The sequence below is a fragment of the Trachemys scripta genome, chromosome 11, assembly GCF_013100865.1.
Source record: "Trachemys scripta elegans isolate TJP31775 chromosome 11, CAS_Tse_1.0, whole genome shotgun sequence".
Classification (NCBI taxonomy): Eukaryota; Metazoa; Chordata; order Testudines; family Emydidae; genus Trachemys; species Trachemys scripta.
In genome coordinates, this window is record NC_048308.1 from 2,924,370 (window position 1) to 2,940,664 (window position 16,295).

General features: G+C 42.7%; 1 protein-coding gene across 1 annotated transcript in view; it reads right to left on the minus strand.

Moving 5' to 3' along the window:
• IGFBP2 (insulin like growth factor binding protein 2) overlaps window positions 1-16,295 on the minus strand; it is a gene marked incomplete in the record, with an annotated part of 103,870 nt that overhangs the window by 86,753 nt on the left and 822 nt on the right.

Genomic DNA, 16,295 nt, shown 5'->3' on the forward strand with positions numbered 1-16,295 from the left:
GCACCGAAAGCACAAACAGGAAGATAGGAGAGCACCGCAGGTGCAGACAGTTTTGTTTGGGAGTCTTAGAACAAAGTCACATGTCGTGGGGGTGAAAGAGTTGAGATTGTCTCGTACACAAAGAGCTAGGCTGCTGCACAAGCAGAAGGTCAGACTTTCCAGGAGACCAATGTCAAGGTAGTTAGTATGCTAGGTTACTGTGGGGCCACCTCAGAAGCGTTAGGAGGTTTGGTTACGCACAAATCTTTTTGGGTGCTCACCCTGCGGTCAGGAAAACTCGACTGGAAATCTTATAGGAACAGTCTTCTGTTATGTCTCCAGCTAGTAGGATCTCCCTGAATTGAAGCCCAGAGACCCAATAGTGAGATACATAATTATGTCTTTCATTGATCATATCTGCACTGTGTGGGCATTCACACAACATGGACTAAATTCCCTAAATCCTGCCTCGGCATGCACGGAGCTCCATGTAAAGTGACGTATTCTCTGGAAGGCAGTCTCTTTTGTTGTTCTAAAGTCCTTGTAAAGTATTTCCAAGGAGATTCCCTGGAATGATAAAGCTGAGAGCAAGTGATATATTCTTCTAAACGTCCTGAAGAGAGACAGAGCAGACAAAAACAGAGGAAGGTGAAGGAAATCAAAGTAATTGGGACTAAAAGAGACTTTCATACTCTGGGAGAAATTTACAAATGGATTCATCTTAGAACAGACCCATTATTTCACTTTCATTTTTCATTATTTTTCTGGGCACATTTTGCCGATGATTGAAGATTTACATTTCACCCCTTCCTCAGCTCAGCGGGTCTCCCTACTAGATCTTACAGTGAGGTCATGGAGCGTAGTTTTGAAAGGGGCTGAGAACACACCACATTCATTAAACTCAACAGGAGCTACAAGTGCTCCGCCCCTCCTTGGCTCAGGCCCATAATACTGACCTTGGTGCATCACCTTCACTTCCAAAGCAAACCGACATATCACAAACACAGGTTTTAACGTCATTGCTGGATTAGGAAGAAGGGGAAGCTGGGCTCAAATGGAGAAAACTCCTGTTCAAATACAAGTATCTGAAGTAATACTAGCATAGCAAACACTGAAATAGATGGGCCAAGCAAGCTGCATTTTGCATAATACTCCTTAATATAATGCAAATTCCAAAAGAAAGTGTTTGAGAGACAAGACAGCTGAGATAATATCTTTTACTGGATATTACCTCACCCCCCCTTGTCTTTCTAATGTCCTGAGACTGACATGGCTACAATTCCGCTGCATAAAAGAAAGTTTTGCCATTTCTAAAAAGAGATTGAAATCTAATCAAACTAAATATGTAAAGAGCATCTGTTCATAATGCTGAGCAACAGCGTACAGGGTTAGATGTGCACAGACTTAATGTAATAGAATAGTAAAATTATCGCTTTAGTAGTCCATGACTATTCAACCTAACGCTAGGACTTCAAATGGCTAAAATCTCATGCTCCTGTTTTTATTGCATTCAATTTACTAACACTAATATACTAAGCACTTACCAGCCTTTCTTCTGAGGATTTCAAAGTACTTTACAAACGTTGCTGAGGTCTCACATAACACCCCTGGAAGATAGGCAAGGGGTTACAGAAATGCTCCATCTCCTGGTTGGGACGTGGCAGATGTTTTAACAGTACACAACAATACTGCACAAGGAGCTAAGGAACTGAATGCCATATCAACCTGAAACTGCAGGAGGAATTTAGGAAGGCAGGACAGCATTGCTTGACCTGGGATTTGGCCAGATCACTGGGAACTAAAACCTCTGTGGGACATGCCATGGAACCTTTAAGAGCAACTTCTGGTCAGGACTTTTATTTTAGGTCTTATTTGAAAACGTGACTAACATCCAAGGTTAGTAGTAGGGAAAGCTTCTAGTTTAATGTGTCTGTGTGCCCTGGATTTCCTTTTACAAACCATTTAGATACCAATCAGTATTTTTAATACCATTTGGATTTTTCTATGTAATTTGTTCAATGTTTCAGGCAACACTAGAGCAACAGAAAGGATGTTCACCATAAAAAAATTAAGCAGTTCATAAGAACTGTATTATCAAAGTAGCTAAAGCGTCGTCACCTGTGGAAAACTGCCAGTACTGACCATTCATCTTGCTCGGGTCAATAGCAAGTTTCCCACGGATTTCGGTGGTGCAAGAACAGGCTCCAAATAGATTGTATGTGCAGTGACCGTGCAGACTATCAGAGGTGCCATTACTTGCTCAACATCAATTAACAAAGCCTTACATGTTTTCAAATGTGTCACTGAGGCACCATCATGACTCTTTAGAAAATATCATCACGAAGCGCCATGTTAATCCATGTTCTCTCATTGATTCCAGATTAAATGTGCTCAGTTTAAAGAAAAAATATGTTTTTCACTGACTCAGTCCTACCAACTAAGCCGGAGTCAAGCAGAGTTTTGTTTTGTTTTTTTCTTTCGCACAAAACATCACCAGCATTAAAGGTTCTTCAGACCAATTTGTGCCTTCACTAATGCCTGTGCAATCTGATTGTCTTCCGTTTATCCTCTCAGTGACACCATCATTGCCAGGAGACGCGGGAGATGGATGGGCCAGGTGCTTCAGATGGAAACTGATTCCATGACCAGAGTAGCAATAAGATGGACACCTGAAGGCAAGCGAAAACGAGGCCACCCGAAAACAGCAATGCGAAGAGCTGTGGAAGATGAGCTGAAAAACCTGGGGCACAGCTGGGGAACCATTGAAAGACTTGCTAGAAACAGACAGGAGCGGAGGAGCTTTGTCACTGCCCTAAACGCCAGAGGTGTAATGGGAACATCATGTCGACGACGACACCTGTACAATTCCTTGCCACCAATATATTTGAACATGTGTAAATGACTGGCCCTTAAGCTGGAATGTGGCATATTCTCCTGATAGTGCACCAGAAGGAATAAAATCCCTCTTACTCCCTCTTAGCTGTGCAGACTCTGCAGAACTAACAGGAGCAAAATGCTGTAAACACTTTATTTTAGTTACTAAAAATCAGCAAAAATGGCTCTGAACACACACAGGGAGCAGGTCTGTTAAGTAAGAAAGTAATGTTTTACCCGTGATCTATTCAGGGTATTTGTAAGCATGTTGGTCCCAGGATATTAGAGAGACAAGGCAGGTGAGGTAATATATTTTATTGGACTTGAAGAAGAGCTCTGTGTAAGCTCAAAATCTTGTCTCTCTCTCTCTCTGTCACACACACCCCAACAGAAGTTGGTCCAATAAAAGATATTGCCTCACCCATCTTGTCTCGCTAATATTTTACACTGTCACTTTTCTGAGATGAACAGCACTTTAACTTCCACTTGGACAGTGTTAGTTTAATGGGTTAGCCTAAAGATCCAACATTAAAGCACCTACCTCCATCCTCCTCTGCGAGCGTTGGTATGACCCTGTCCTGGTATGGACTAGAAGCCAAGACCTTTTGACCCAAAAGAGGCGAGTACTACCAACAAAGCCACATGGACACCTGTAACAGTGACTACTTTCCCTTGCAATTTTGAAGTCTAAAAATAAACGCAAAGAAAACATAATTGTATTTCTTAACACAACCAGCTGCAAAAGGAATCTAGGTAGGTTTTCTAAGGACAACAGACTGCAGAGAAGACCCCTGTATAATGAATTAGAGGTATTCTCTTAAATTCCTAAAAAAAAACAAAAAAAAAACCACACCTCAGTGCAAGCCACGCAGACATTGTTCATTCAGGTCAATAAAAGTGTTTAACTACAATGCTAGTCAATTGTTTTAAGCATCGTTTGCTACTCCCTCCTTGCCCCACAGTATGTGTGATCTCAGAGGATGGTGGATTAATAACTATCCAATTAAAACTGCAATGAAAGCATTATGGCAACAAGGTGGACTAATGCCATCCCTGAAAGCAAGGTGGGGAGAAGTGATCTCCCCATTTAGTTAATTCTGTAACATTTATATGACACTTAGAAGATGGAACGTGCTATATAAGGGGCAAATATTGAAACAAACCCATGGCCAACTAGGAAACAACAGTTGTCACTATGCGTCCCTTGGAACAAAACAGTGATAGTAGGGAGAGAAGTAAGATCCTCCTCCTACAAAGCAAGAGGTCTATAACATTTGAGCATCTGAAGAAGTGAGGTTCTTACCCATGAAAGCTTATGCTCCCAATACTTCTGTTAGTCTCAAAAGTGCCACAGGACCCTCTGTTGCTTTTTACAGATTCAGACTAACACGGCTACCCCTCTGATACTTGAGCAAAAGGGGAAATCACCATTAGCAGTATAGGGCAAATGACAAAAAACGAGTAATTCTGTTTCCATCCAGTAGAAGGCAATGGTGATCAATTCACACTATTCAGTACAGGATCAGTATTATTTTTATTTCCACCTGTCTGCTCTCATTGCACATCCAAAGAAACGAAGTATCTCTAAAGTGGCATATGAATGGCTAGTTTGGTGACTGGTTAGTCCCTACAAGTGAGATGACACAGAACATCTCATTAAAAGCAGAACGGGATATTCAGACAAGCATAACATTGCCTTGGCTGAACGTGCCTAACCCGCTAAAATTTAGGTTGGAGGAAGCCTGGGACCAGTCATGCAGTCGAACAGTTTCAACAGAGACCAACAACTCCTTTATGTATATAGTGTGCCATGAAAGTCCATGGCACTGTACAGAGAAGTAAGAACATACTATCCCTTCTCCAAGGAAATTCTAATCCAGGCATCAGCAACCTTTCAGAAGTGGTGTGCCGAGTCTTCAGTTATTCACTCTAGTTTAAGGTTTCGCGTGCCAGTAATACATTTTAACATTTTTAGAAGGTCTCTTTCTAGAAGTCTAAAATATAGAACTAAACTATTGTTGTATGTAAAGTAAATAAGGTTTTTAAAATGTTTAAGAAGCTTCACTTAAAATTACATTAAAATGCAGAGCCCCCCGCCCCGGACCGGTGGGCAGGACCCGGGCAGTGTGAGTGTCACTGAAAATCAGCTCGCGTGCCGCCTTCGGCACACGTGCCATAGGTTGCCTACCCCTGTAAAAGCTGGACAGATAATTTAGCAAAGAATGAAAGAATACACTAGGGAGTATTTGGGGGAGAATCTACAGGGAATAGGAGCAGCTAACAAAAAGAAGGGACCTCCGCTGTTGCTTCGTCCTATTTTGCAAGGAAAGGGCACAGTATAAGCTGTTGATATTTGTCATATTTTTCTTGTTTGTTACTAGGAGATACTTTTTAATTTTCACTTGTTTGTTTTCAAATGGTCCAGTGCCAGGTCTAAGGTAAAAGGCACCAGATGGAGAGGAAGAGTGGAAAGCTAACTAAAAGAATTGAGGTGTGGGCACATCCATGGAGGAGTGGATGTGTGGGAGAATTGACATTCATCTGATAAATTTGTCAATCTCCATTTTCCCTAAGTTAGCATGCATTGCCTCAGACACTTCACACAGAACCACCATTCAGCTCTGTGCCCTCCCAGCTCAGTATCTATAGGACTCAAAAGACACCTTCTTCAGTTCAAATGGAGGGAAACTCCTAAGTAACTCTGCACAGGGTCAAATTTTGGTGTAAATCCACAGTAGCGCCATTGGCCTCAGGAGTTACACTTAGGTCTTAAAATATATAGGGTATTCCCTGCACACTGTGCAGCAAATGTTTTTCTATTACACTGGTACAATCAAGGACTTCTACAGTTTCTATAGTATAACTCAGATCAGAATCTAGCCCTAGATCTGTGTTCTGAAGGAACTGGTACACTGAACTGAATCCTATTTAGAGACAGTGGACTTGATTCTCCTCTCACGGACACGAATGCAAATCAGGAGCATCTCCACTGAAGTCAGTGACTCAGTCAGTGAGAGGAGAATCAGGCCCAGTGAACCAGATCCTGATCTCAGTGATACTGGCATAAATCTATAGTAACTTCACTAATGGGGCAGAGGAGGAAGGAGAGAAAGGGAGTGCCTCCCTTTCTCTCAGGGATGCTCTAGGCAGTATTTGGTCCTGCCATGAGGGCAGGGGACTGGACTCTGTGACCTCTCGAGGTCCCTTCCAGTCCTAGAATCTATGAAACTCCCATTACTCAGCCGTGATCCCTTCAGATAATTAATCTGTGGTTATTGTCAGGTAAGTGAATATGCTGAATGGCATCTTCTTACTCGGTAAGACTCTTCCTATGTGTATTCTGAGTTAAACCTGCTGATTTCACTGACAAAAATAATTTTCTACTACCTTTACTCTGTTGCCCCTAAAGGGTAATCAGAGCTCTGCATGAAGGGGCTGGATTCTACATCAGAAATGTCCAAGTTCTAATTTCTGAATCTGTTATTACTGGTGATCATGCAAAACCCCAGCTTGACACTCATGTCCTAGGCGAAAGATGCAGGGCTGGCCATTAGAAAAAAAAAATATTTGTACTCGGAAACTGGGAAAAATCGATCCAGTAAACAGGGAGCCACACCATGCCATTTTTAGAGTCACATTCTGAGTTATAATCACACTTCATGGAGCAGCAATGACAGGATCTGGAAACTCCCCTCCAGGCGGAGTGGCTGTGATGCAGTGTCACTAGATTGAAGATGAAGAGACAACGGGGGAGTCGAGGTGTGCGCATCACCTTTTAGGTTCTGATAAGGGTCTGAAGGACACCCAGAAAATAACAAAAATTAGTTTGATAGCTCACTCTACTGCATATTGCACTGTCTCGCCAGGTTGAGACAAGCATATTGTCTGTGCTTTGGGAACGTAAGTGCCCATCCTGTCTTACTATTAAAAGGCAAAGGAAAACCTAGGATGGTTATCAGGAAACCTCTTCTAATACTGAGGTGAGAGGAATCTATTAGGATGGTCTGGTTGCAAAAGGGCAGTGGGGTGCTTTGTCACTGGGGCAATTAAAACTAGAATGGACAGAACACTTGAGAATATACTGTAGAGGGACATCCTAGACTAACCCCAGAGAGATGGACTAGGTAGGACCTAGCAGATTTCTCTCTCGCTAAGCTCTAGGACTACAATATACATGTCTGGCATGCAATCTCCCCACAAACCTCACCATGGTTTAACTCCTTACCAACTGAATTAAAGTTAAACTTTGCATCCAACATTGCCAATACTGCAGTGATTCTGCTCATAATGGCCAGTTGTTACAGCTACCTAAATCAAAGATGAGCTTAGAAGTATGTAAATATACTGTTGGACTGGTGTGTCTGGGAGAGGGCCTGTGGGTGTGGAGGGTTCAATCTGTCTGTGTGAGACCACTGTTCTCTAATGGATGGAACCAGAACTGCTCAACTGTGCATCATAGATCCAATACTTCTCGTAGCTAAAGATGATTCTCCTTTATTTAAAGTGGCAGAGGCCTTTGGAGCAGGAGGATCTGAGTTCTATCCCACTGTGAAATTTCTGAGTGGCCAAGATCTGCGACATATTAAACCTGGTGGCCAACGATTTGCAACAATATGTAACTGGGCTATATGTGCCATATCTACTGGACAACCTGAATAAGCTACAAATCTCACACCAAATTCTTGAAAAATTGTCTTTGAACAAAAATGTGATGTGGACACATTATTAATTTCTAGGAAAAACATTATATTTCTGTTATCTCTCCAGAGATTTTGTATTAACAGAAAATGCAAGACTAAACCGTACTAATTTCAACATAGCCCAAGTCCCACATGCACAATCTACGAAAAGCATCACTACTGACCAGACTCCAGTTATAGGTTCTGTAATCAAATACAAAGGAAGTGCTCCTCAGAAAAGAATGAACGCCACATGAATCTTTGACTAGACAGGAGACTAGGCAGTAAATATATAATTTTACCAGCCAAGAGGCACAACTCAGCTTTGCTATGAATAATGGCTGAAATGCTGAAACATTGTTTTACCATTTGCAAAAGCGATTTGGGATCATTGTTATTTCGCCCAATATTCCATCTCTTTCCATAAGAAAGTACCTTGATTGCTAACTCTTTTCTTTTTAGAATAGCTAACTTCCATTGCAGTCTCACAAAGGAAGGCCCTTGCTTTCTGCTGGTCTCTACACAAGGACTTGCTAGCCTCTGGATTTGATAAAATAATAAATACAACAAAATAACCTGTTGCAATGGAGAGGCAGCAGTCATCCACTTCGCAAAGCTCTCACCCTCCACATGGGGAAAGGGGAGCGGGTCAAGTGCCAGAATTTTTATTCCCAGGGCCATTCTACAGGTGACCCTCATGTCGCTAGGAGTAGCTGGCACTGTGGTAGTAACAACATTATCTTTTTCTCTCCCAGCAGTTTAACCCCCTCCAGACTCAGCTGCAGATACACTCTGCTGCCTCCTTCTGTATTGAGACAAGAACATTTGCCAGATCCTCTGTATACAAATACACAAAACAAGGCTCCCTAGCCTCTGACTTCCTGCTTTTCACAATCAACCTGTGCAAATAAGACTGGTATTTCTGGGCAGCAGTTCACTGTGCTCTGCCACTACCATAAATAACAGTGTGCGAGGATGAAGCTTTCCTGGGAGTTGACCACCTTAGGGTTGTCCCCTTGTATCTTTTCAGGGACTAATCTTTGAAAGCAAACAGACCTCACTTTACTTCCAGTTTTGCTATAACTGCCCTCTTTACTCATTATGTGTGCTATTGAGTTGAAGCAATTACTATGAGACACTGCTTAATATTATCAATACAACAAGGGGAGGAGTTTGCCCCCTAACCGCTGCACACCAGTTGTGACAGAGATTTCACTCTTTTCACACTGGACCATGCACGTACAATAACTATTAAGTTTTCCTGACACAAATGATTGTTGTGAATTTTGAGAGGAGTGCGAGAGTGCTAGAGCAAAGAAGTGCATTTGGCAGACGTATGAAACAGCATGTTATTGTTTAGGAGTGGGACAATTTATAGAGCGCTTTCCCAAACGACCTGGGCCAGAGACCTGGCATTAATACCGCTAACCCAACAAAAAAAAGCAATATATTTAAAGCCTCGACTGGCAACTGCAAGTCTGAGTACACATATACAACTATTAACAGATGTGAACAGCTGGTGATAAAGTGTAATGAAAGAGACCAACCAATTCAATGCATACTCTTGGCAGATGCATTAAATACTGTTGTGCATGGGACATGTAACACAACAGCAACCAAGGAAAGACAGGTGAATGTGTGTGAAAACATCTTTGAAAACAGTTCCACACACAAACACAGAATTACTTTGTGCAACTAGGACAAGAAACAAACACATGTAAAGTCTGCTAAACAGCCTATAAATATATCTTTCTCAGTCAGAGAAAGAAACCAAGGTATTTTTAAATCTGGGATCTAGGTACACAACTGGATCCAATGCTCTTTCTAGTATGAAAGAAAAGCTTTACAATGTCCTAAAACTTTATTTCCATCTGTGTGTGTGTGTGTCTCTCTCTACCTAAAGTGCTCACATAATTTCTTTGAAAGAATTGAAGTGCCAATGGTTTATTTAGCCTTCCTCCGCTTCATAAAGCTAAGATCAGCCAATCAAGAATAGAAAAAATATCATGTGATTTACAGGAGCTAGCATATGACACAAATAGCAAATACTCTGAATATTCATAAACAAGAACTTCTATCAGCTAAAATGTTTGTACAAAGGAGTCTAAACAATTAGAATAAAAAACAATTTTTTAAAAATCACATTATGTTCATGAATAACATGTGAGCAAATGCAATGGCTAAACTAGTCAGATAAATAAGGCACAGCTAGTCATTTGACAAGTTCTAGTGCAAAGTTTCATAAATAAATACACCCCCTATGCTCCATTTTTCACTGTTCTCCTTTCTGCATTGTTTATCTGAGCTCAATTCCTGGATGTGGATAAAACAAATTACATGAAGTTTCTCTCAGCCAGAACTTCTAACTATTCCCTCAGCAAATACTGCTTTTAGTTAGCAACAAACTGGAACCAAGAGGAAAAGAAACAATTGCCTCTTGGGACAAGGAGGAAACAGAACATTTGCCAACGGACAGGACAAAAATAAAACACTTCTTCTCTACTAAGTGTCCTGAAGTCTTCAAAATCTTCACCCCTTCCTACAAACCACCACCGTCACCTCAGTAAAGAGAAAGTGGCGATAGGAATTGCTATGTTATATTCAATGAGCTGCTTCATAATTATTTATTATTTGTTACAATGACACAGGCAGTTTAGGGTCCCATTGTGTTACGTCTGTACAGGCACATCCTGCTCCAAAAGAACTTACATAGATTAACCCACCCACTCCTGTCTCCGAGTGAAGCTAGATCGCACACTAACCCTCCACGACCATCTGAAGAAGGTAGCCGCCAAGATGAAAACAAGGACCAACCTGATCCAGAAACTGGCAAGCACAAGCTGGGGACATCAGGGATATGGAGATCAGCGACGGTCCTTATATACTCCGTAGACTGGTATGGACCAGAAGTAGCCACACTCGACTTGTTGATGTCCAACTGAACATTGCAAGGCAGTGAATCACTGGAACCCTCAAGTCAACTCCAACACCTTGGCTGCCGCTTCTGTCGCCCATTGCTCCCCCATCCATTTGCCGCGATGCCACAACCCTTCGGGATCATGGAACATGAACCTCTCCCAATCTAACGGAACCTTAACAACATCCCTCACCACCACCTGAAGTCACGTAAGCCTTTTTGGACCCATGCATTTAACCTTCGCCCGTGCAACTTCACCTCTGATGAAGCTTGGGAAGCGGAATTGATTTCACAAGAAGTCACAAATACCTTGAGAAAGACCCGATGCAGTAGATCCCTGGCTTTGATCTCCTGCAAAGCTCATGAGCAACCCTAAACTGCATCAGTACAAATCATGGCAGATGTGCATACTTGCTGCACAAATGGAAAATTAAAGACTCTCCAGTGTGCAACTGTGGTCACCCTGAACAGATCATGGAACATATAACTACTCAATGCCCAATTCACAAATATGAAGGATACAGTGATACACTCTGCTACTCCTGACACAATTATCTGTTTTAACCATCTGACTGTAAAATTATAGTTGTTGCTCTACATCAGCCATAGGAAGAAGACGACCAACCTACTGCAAGCACCACACAGCAATGATGAGAGAATGAGCTGTATTCTATTCTGGCTCACGCATCATCAGAGTTGTTAAATACAGTCCATTTGAAGTTATTTTAATTTCTGGAAACTCATGTGTGGTCCACACAAAGTGTAACCTAACTTCTGTGGCAAGAGCCCTGCATTCTGCAGCACTTCAACACAACAGACTGGAGATTTTGCAGCATCTTGAGAGAAATTAAAACACAGAGGTCTTCACTGGATTAAAGATGGAAATGAAAAACACCCTCACTACATTCCCCAGTGTTTTTCAAATTGATATTGCATTCAATTTATTTTATGTTGCCTCTATATTTGTAAGTGTCAATGTGAGATACAAATCTGGATTGAAAATGCTTAACTGTATTCAAGCAGTTGTTGGGTTGAAGATGGAGATTTTTTTACTTTTTGGTCTTTGGCCCTTGAGGAAGGGATGTGAGGCTTGTCAAATAAGCATTATAGCTGGATGTTACAATGATCCACAGTGAAAAAGTTAACTATTCTGATGCTGACATTTGTATTATTAGTTTTCAAAGTTAACACACTATTGCGGTGAATGGGCTTAGGGTGACCAGACAGCAAATGTTAAAAATCGAGACGGGGGTGGCGGGGGGCAATAGGACCCTATATAAGAAAAAGACCCAAATATCGGGACTGTCCCTATCAAATTGGGACATCTGGTCACCCTAAATGGGCCAGTTTTCACCTCTCAGAGCTATTGTTTAGGCTCTCTGATTAGTTAATGTTGGAAGGTTTTCTTTGCAATCATAAGACCTAGAAACTTATTTTTTAAATGAAAGCTGATATTCTGGAGCATAAGTCAGTGGCAAAGGGTGAATTCTGTGACAGTTTCTACGGACTTGGAATTGCAAAGTACACAAGGCCCTGATTACTAGTGATGATACATGAGCCAGAAAAAACAAAGGTTGACTTTTACATCCCATGATCCCAAGCTGATTGTGCTGCTCTGGCAGTTAGAAAAACAGTCTTTTTGCTAAATTTGAGCTAGAATAATTGAGACACAAACAAGGAACCCCACAATGCACAGTACCATCTTTAAAGCCACTTTTCAAAATTAGAAGCATGTTTTAACCCTATGGCCTAATCTGCAATAAGGAAAAAAGATTTGGGTCAGTTAACTCAAACTAACTCAAGATCAAATCCTTGTGAAGAAGACAAAGCAATTTGTAGTTTTCACACAAGTTAGCTGGTCAAGTTAAAGATTAGACTCCCCTATAGTCTTTATTTCAACCTGCTAACGTGAAAAATACAAACTAGCTAAGATTTTGCCTCGAGTTAGCTAACACAAATTAGGAACACACCTTTTGTCCTACTGAAGACACTGCCTAGAGGTCCCAGTAACAGTTTAAATTCAACATGGCAAAACCAGTATTTCTCATTCTCATATTCCTATGCACTGAATTGTTATAGCAAGCTGTACACGGCCTCCTACCAGTGAACCTCACCCTTGCCCTGGAGCGATCACCTCTAACGGCAAAAAGGCAAAAGCAGAATCTCCATAGCCCATTCAGTTCTTGGCCTCTCTAAAACTGTAGAAGAGGAAGACAATGATTTTGACTGGGGTTGTGTGTGTAATCTGAACACTCCTTTCCTTTCTCTTTGATTCTCCCTCATCAGCTCAACAGTGACAATGGGGCCAAATTAAGTCTTTCCACCATTTTCTATCTTGTACCGGCTTCACGGCTTCCTTTATTTCTCAGTCTTCCTCTATTCCTAGTTCTTTGCACTCTGGAATGTATCGCCATGTATGGTATCCTTTCTGGGTCCATTCTTGACACGTGTCCAAACCACTGCAGTCGTCTTTCTTGAATCGCCTGTAACAGTGTTATTTCTTGCTCTGTTTTCTTATCTCTTCATTTTTATTTCCTGCAGTCTTGAAACTTTCAGTATAGCCCTAAGTCAGCTTATTTCTGCAGTCAAAATCTTTCGTTCATCGGCTTTCCTCATACTCCAACAGTCCAACCCATGCAGCAGTATCAGCATCACAATTGTCTCCTATACAAATGATATTGACCTCACAGCTTTGACCAAGGAAGATTTACAGATAATAACTGACCAGGTAGACTGGGAATCAGAAAATCTGGTTTGAAGATCAGCACAGAGAAGACAAAACTTATGACAATTGGAAGATAAAAGAAAGAGATAAAGGTCAAACTTGGAGACAAAGAACTAGAACAAATGGAAAAAATGGTGTACCTCGGAGGACTAGTACTGAAGAATGAGAATTGTGAAGATGATAAGAATCAGACCAGCTGCTACAGCCTTTGGAAAACTCTGAAAGATCTGGAAGCTAAAGACATTTCAATAAAAACAACACACCAAATCATTTCATATAGTCTTTAGAACAGCAATCAGAGAATAAGAATGGTCCAGCTATATTGGCCTTTGGGAGACCCTGGTTCAAATTCCTTCTCTGCTATAGTCTTCTTGAGTGACGTTGGGCAACTCCGTCTCTCTGTACCTTGGTTCCCCATCTGTAAAATGGGGATAACAGCATTTTTCCTACCTCCCAGGGATGTTATAAGGATATATGTGTTAAAGATTCTGAAGTCCTCAGATATGGTGGAAGCCATATAATCACTTTAGATAGATGGCAACAAATTTGGTCTCGCGCTTATACAGTTTCTGTGGGCAGAGTGTAAAATTTACTATAAAATGATGTAAAATAAACTGTAAAAAAGAGTACAGATTTCAATGGCATCAAAACTATTGCTGAGGACCAGATCCTGAGAGGTGCGGAGCATCTCAGCTTCCAACTTCTGTGGGAGTTGAGAGCACTCAGCACCCTGTGGCATCCGGCCCCAAGGGTGCATCTAGAAATGCTCACTCAGATTTTCACAGACTGTTGTTATTTTGTTCCAACATTCCCAACAGCTTCAAAATACCCCCAACCCCTTGTGCAATGAGCAGTGTTGCATGTTTCCTAGTTGCGTGGTGGTTTATGTTTCTTTCTGCCTACAACCGTTTCTGGATTGGCATCGCAGACCTAAGTGGAAGACTAAACAATGCTGGAGCCCATAGCAGGAGAATTTTCAGAGTCTTATGCCTTGTTTCACTTGGGCAACCTTCCTGCCTCTCATCAGAGATAAAATAACTTGCCAACCCCCTAATTTAAAGAATAACATACGAGTTTCCCATTCCAATCCCCAATCAGCAAAAGGAGACTTTTCAAACTGGAAGCGTGAAAACTGGGCGAATTCCTTGAAATGCATAAAAAGGAAGGATCAGCACCTGCCTTTTTGCAAGAGAAAACTGCTCCTACAGCATAGCATGTTTCAAACTATTTGACACCAGCGTCTGAAAGTGAATTTGATTCTTCCCCTGCTCCTCAAACGTGAGAGCTGAACAGAATGAATTTCATGGTTCTCCGTTCCTGCTTGAAATGGAAAAACAAACCTCTCCCATCCTTATTTTGGGTGCATGCCTCAGCTAGAAGGTACAATATGAATTTCAACAAAAGAACATCAGGGGAAGCTGACAGTATTTTCTGCTGTTAGGAACTTTCCTCCCCCTCCCCCCAATGGTTGCAACAACCTGTTAAAACTTACATAGCTGGAAATGACTGAATCCTTCGCTCTTTGGTGCGAGAAGATGTCCAACCCCTTTTGCAAAGACATGTTCAGCTCTGAGTATTAAAACACCATGCTTTATACTGCTCTGGTTAAAGATCTGCCATTATTTTCATTATTCATCCCTATGGCCATTACAGAGTAACACATACAGAGTACTAAAGTGTTTTAAAATTTGTTATTGTGTGTGTGTTTTATATATATATATATATAAATAATTACACAAACTGCAAGAAAACAAGAAACTTAAAACCAGACAAAAAACCGCACTGAAGTAACAAAAGTTCTGAGATAAATCCACAAATGCAAGAAAACAGCATTCAGTAAGGAAATCCAGGCTGACACTTAAATTTATTGTGCTCCCCCCCCCCCCGCCCCCCTTCTAACAGCACAAGTAAAAACTGGAAAGTCAACTCCAGATGACAAACCTAAATGTCCACGATTTTCTGGAGAGTGTAAAATCAGACCCTTAACATTTGTTTTCTGTAAGCTGAGCAAAATTTCACATCAAGTTGTTCTCAGGAGTTTTGGCTTTCTAAAGATCTTTACATACTTTATGCTACCTAGAAGCTCCAAACAAGATCAGGCAGCACTGTGATGTGGGCAATGTAGACACGCTTTATCCCAGGGGAGAGCTCTCCCAGCGATAAAAAATAACCACCCCGAACAAGGGGTGATAGCTTTATTCTGGCGATTAAGCGCTGTCTATACTGGTGCTTTTTAGTGCTAAAACTTTTTTAATCAGGGGAGTGTTTTTTCACACCCTGAACAATTAAAGTTTTAGCGCTGAAAGTGGTAGTGTAGACACAGCCATTATGTTAGCAATGTACCCTTAGGGTACGTCTACACAGCAAAGAAAAACCCGCTGCTAGCCCACGCCAGCCAACTCGGGGCTGTTTCATTGCTCCCCTCAGCCGCCTCTCCCTCTGGCTCCCCTCAGCCACCCCCCTGGCTCCCCATCAGCCCCGCTCCCCTCACTCAGGCTTCCCCTCAGCCACCACCCCCTGGGCTCCCACTCAGCCCAGCTCCCTTCACCCCACTGAGATGTCCTTCACCTGCCCCCTCCCCAGGATCCCCCTGCCTCAGCTCCCTTCTCCCCACTGGGATCCCTCTCACTTGCACCCCTGGCTCTCCCACAGTCCAGCTCCCCTCACTCACCCCCCCAACTCCCCCTCACCTCAACACCCTCCCCACCAGCTCTCCTCACCCACCCCCCAGGTTGCCCCTCAGCCTGTCTCCCCTCCCCCACTGGGGTCCTCCTCACCCCACTGGGGTGCCCCTGTCCTCTCACACTCGCCTCACTTGCCCCTCCAGATTCCCCCTCACCTCAACTCCCCTCACATTCCCCCCCTCACCTCACCCCACCCAGATCCCCATCACCCACCCACTCCTCCTGCAGCCCAGCTCCCCTCACCAGCCCCCCATATCTTCCTCAGCCCAGCTCCCCTCCCCAATGGGGGTCCCCCCTGTTGTCCCACCCCCTCTCGCTCCCCTCACCTGATGACCTCTCCCCCGCTATCCCGCTCCCCCTCACCTGCGGACCCCCCCGCTGTCCCGCCCCCCCCGGCTCCCCTCACCTGCGGACCCCCCCGCTGTCCCGCCCCCCCC